This window comes from Harpia harpyja, chromosome 6 (assembly GCF_026419915.1).
Source record: "Harpia harpyja isolate bHarHar1 chromosome 6, bHarHar1 primary haplotype, whole genome shotgun sequence".
Classification (NCBI taxonomy): domain Eukaryota; kingdom Metazoa; phylum Chordata; class Aves; order Accipitriformes; family Accipitridae; genus Harpia; species Harpia harpyja.
In genome coordinates this window covers 29,340,305-29,345,050 of record NC_068945.1, presented here as the reverse complement: position 1 = coordinate 29,345,050, position 4,746 = coordinate 29,340,305, and positions in this window count along the sequence as shown.

Below are 4,746 nucleotides of genomic sequence, written 5' to 3'. Positions count from 1 at the left end.
AATGGACATCTGTAAGTTCTTGTCTAGAGATCTGAGAGTGCCTCCCTCATCTTGTGTTTGCCATGTCCACAAAGTCTCCTGCCAACACTGTGTGTCCTTCTTGATTCATAATCCCTGAAAAATGAGCTCCCACCCAGGAGAGGAGCTTGGGTAACATCCCTAGCAGGATGCATCCACACTGCCCCGACTTTGAGCCCCAGGGAAGCAGAAACCGTACAATGGAGTAGAGCCATAGCAGCGGGGAGTGTCCGTCTGCCCTTGCGTCCCTACCACGGAGAGTGCTTGAGCTGCTTTAGTGAATGGAGTTGAAATGTTGGCTCTGGAAAGCTGCAGGCAGGGCCGCAGATTGCATCATTTGTGCTGGCTGCACTGTTATTGGATCAGATCATTATTTATTATTATTGTAATCTCATGTTAGTGGAGGTCTCAGCAGCTCCACTCCATCACTCAGAAGCCCAGCCAGCCCTTAACAGCACACTTTCTCACAGACTCAACCAGCTACAGTCAACTTATGCTGGCCGTAAGTGGGTGGCACGCAGAAGGGGGCACCTAATGTGGCGGAGAGGGCCAAACTCCAAGAAACATCAGCTGAAATGGCAGAGGCCAGGACTACCTTCAGTGTCTTTTCTGTAGGTCTCCCGGTGCAGCTACCCACACCGCCCAGCCGTGCTGGCCGGGCCCCTCGGCACGTTTGCCTGAGGAGCGTGTTCAGCAGGGCCATGGCCGCACGCAGTCCCAAGGGCAGGAGTGGGGGTCCTTCAATGTTTGCCTTGGTCCATGCTCTCCCTCCTTTTAGATTTTTCATTTCAAAGAGTTGGGGTTTTTTTTAAGCACAACCACATTCTTGTCTTTTGCTTTGCCTCCCCGCCCCGAACCCTTTGCCTCTCTGCAGTGCTCAGGTACTTCTGTTGGTACCAGAGCATGAAATGTCGCTCTTAAAACCCCTAATTCTACTCCTGTCTTTAGAGTGATCTCTCTACAGAGGTCTGCCATCAGGCCCAAAGCACACCAGGAACCGCAGAGCACCACTGTTCAGGTGTTATTGGTAGGTACAGCCTTCCTGGCAGTTTGAGACCCCGAAGAATCGTTTTGGACACTCAGACCTCTGATACAACCCTGTTCATTACCAGGAGCTGGGCGAGGGGGCTCTCTGTGCATCTCTCCAAGTTGTTTCCCTCAGCCCCAGAAGTGCTCCCTCAACTCCTTCACAGGGCCACATCCACGGTGCTTCTGGAGCTGCCTTTCCACTGCCTCCCCTCCTGCCGGTGTCTTGCAGCTACCCTTGGCCCCAGAACAAGAGATGGTGGCACACCTGAGGGCCGCCTCGGTCAGAAACTCCTGGATTGCTGCTGTGGGTCTTGTAGTTGGTGGTGGCACCTGGCTGCACATCGATTTCTGAGGCCACCATTACAGAAGGGAACTTAGTTTTTTTTCTTACGGGTATCTGAAAGCACAGCTCATGCAGAACCCACCAGCAGCAGTGACATTTGACCAAAGAAAGGCATTATTGGTTATAATTACTAATTGCTGTTATCTCAGCTTCCTCCAATGAGATGAAATCTTGGCTTGAAAATCTAATGGAATGTGTCCTCTTAGAAAATAAAAACCATTTTTGTCTGATTTTCTGAGGACACAAAGCTTACACAACAGTATTATCTATCCATCCATCCATCTAACCCTCCCTCCCGAGAACACGCTACTCAGGGTGCCAAAGGGATAAATATATTTAAATATCTTTTTTTCTATTTGAAAGGTAAGCTAGGAAGAAAAGAGTCAAATTAATGCCTCCTCAGAGAGAAAACCTGCTGTTATTTGTTCTCTTTGATCTGGGGCACACACATTGGCAGTCAACACCCCAAAGCACGTGCTGCCCCTGGCAGGCAATAGTGAGGGGACAGGGAGAAGCCAGCAGTACTGAGGGGACTTTGTGGTGACAGACAAGGTAGCTTACTCCCCTGAAGTGTATCTGGAAATAAGGACAAAAATCTGTAAAAATCTCTAGAAGCTATACAAATCCTGCTGCTCTCGAAGCAGCTTTTTTTCAGTCACCCAAGACCATTCACCTTGGCAGCATAGCCATTATTTGGAAATTTCCCTATCTCCTCATGCAAGATGTCTTCTGCTGCAGGTCCCACACATCAAGCCTACTCCTCATGGTCTGTGTGGAGACCCACCCACGGAATTTGGTTCTTGCACCAAACCCAGCTTGGTAAATGGCTTCCTCTTTCTTCTTTTATCCAGGCAAACCCTTTGCCAGAGGTCAGTCACTGCCTCTTTGCAGACATCCGTAATTTTTTTTTTTTGTACTAGCTCCTAGTGTGAGGCAGAGTATCGCACGCATACACGTGCCCATGTATGTGTAGGTGCGTGCCTGTCTCCCTCTGCGGAGGAGCAGCGCCGGGATCCCCCGAGCAAGCGGTACAGTTCAGTGGAAGGAACCGCCTGCACCTCCCGCCTGAGGCGAAAGGATTTCTAAAAATTAATTCCCCAAATTGAGTGCCAAAAAGCTAATGAGCTTTGCTTCCCCACCCCCCCGCCAAGACATCTCCCCCTTCTCGGGGTGCTCACGTGGCAGCTCTGCTCCTCTGCACGTGGCCTTCCCTTGTGAGGTGCCATTTGCCAGCAAACTAGGTGCTAGGCAGGGAGAAAACATGAGAAAGGCTCTTGGGATCACCAGAAGTTGTGCTGCCCTGGGCAGGAAGGACACCTAGAGCTGCCTTTCTGCATTTCCCTGCTCCAGAAACGCTCTGGGAGCCTGGGCAGAGCCAGCTTTGGGAGCTCTCCGAACAAGCCTTGGCAGGAGGCAGAGCCCAGGAGGTGCCAAGAGCAGCAATAAACCAAGGCGTTTAAAGCAGGATGGGGAAATCCAAGGACAGCAGTTGCTGGGCCTCTGCCAGGGTCTGTGGGAGACTGTTGGGTGGGACAGCAAGGAAGATGCACGCTCCTCCGGCTGCTTCCTTCTCAAAACGGAGAGGCTGGCTGCAAGGACCTCGTCTGTCCCTTGGCCATCCCTTCCCTTCCCAGGCTCACTCACCTCTCCCGGGAACGACGTGGCCCCCGCCAGGAGCAGGGATCCTGCAGCACCATGGCCCAAGAGGTCAGAGCCCAATGGATGGATACGGGAGTCAGCTGAGCCTGGGGAAGGCATGCGGGTTGAAAGATAACAACCGATCCCCTGAGAAGTCTGGGCAGTCTGGCTGCCGCTGATCCCCAAAAGCCAAGATACGAATGGTCTCGAACAGGACAAGATCCAGCCTGCCGAGAGCTTCTTTTGAAACACTGCTTCTGTATTGAATCCCCACCACAGCTCCCAGGGGCAACGTCCAGCCGTGTTGCAGTTATCCTCAAGCCATTTGGCTAAGGAAAACTGACGCCATCTCGCTCCTGCGGAAGCAGGACTTTCCCTCTCTGCCTCTGAGCTTTGCTGGGGTACAGACAGGGGAGCATGCCTTGGTTTTCAATTAGAGAAACTATGCAGCTCTTCATCTTTCCCGACCGTCTGCCTGGAGGGCCCCAGCACTACCGAAAGCCCACAGCTAAGGCAGAAAGAGGAAATCCACAGAGAACAAGGGAAATACAACAAAGAGCACCTCCAGCACTGAGTATTTTTCTCATTCCAAGCAAGCCAAATCTACTCTGGCATCTGGGTTTAGAGATTTCTATCCCAGCCCTGGGTAAATGTCATTTTGGGGAGGATTAATCCAGACGGTAACAAATAACCCTATTTCCTGGAACTCTCTGCTAGGTCTGTGCCTCCTGAGGCTCCCAGGAAAAAGTAGGAGTTTTCTGGGGCACTGCCATCTATAAGCTAAACTGCAGAGAGGAGCACCCCTGAAAGGGGCAGTCTCGGGAGCCGCCAGGGCCAGGACTGTTGCACCGTGGGGAAGGAGCCAGCTGGAGCTGTCCTCTGGTCGGATCCCTGCTCTCATCCTTGCTGCACCTGGATCTGCTTTTGGAAACCACCAGCCCTGCCCTGGGGGCACCAGCACACCTGCTCTTTCCTGGAGGGGAACCGCTGCTCTTTCCTGGAGGGGAACCACAGAGAAGCGGGAGGTGACAATCCAGCTGGGAAGGGAGAGAGGTTATTGGGAATGGATGGGCCCCATCCTGTCCCCTCCCATCGTGGGGAGAAAGGGCCGAGGCTGGATGAGACACGGCGCAGAGCTCCTGAGCAGTGCCCGTGGCTTTCTGGGAAGCCCCAGGAGCTAACTGTCCTCAGGACCTCTGTCCAGAGCCACCCCATAGGCACCCAACGAAGTCTGTTCAGCACCTTCCTCCACCCCACACCAAACAGCTATCTGCTCCAGCCGGTGCTCCTACAGCCTTTCCCCCTGCACCTCCCTCCCACCAGTCACTCCCGCCCAGGGCTCTTTCACTATTTAGCACACCGCTTTCTGCCCAATGTTTTTCCCCCGAGCGCCCTACAGCGTTACCTCCTCCACGCCCTCCACCCCAGACCTCCTGTCTGCTGCTCTCCTTGTGCAGGACACAACACGGCTCTGTTTTTGGTTGCAACGGCTGCAGCAAAAACAATGAAGAGTGATGACAGCATTTGCATCACCTGCTGTCACTGCCCAGAAACGTTTCCCTATAGTGTGGGCAGACCGACTCAGTCACAGCATTACTTAGGCATCCCATCTGCAGCATGCATGCTTTGCAAGGCAAACTCCCTCTCCCAGGCTGCTGTGGGATGGCATTAAAGGTCTTCGGTACGAAGCCTTCCTCCCACCGCTCGGGGGTCTCTAC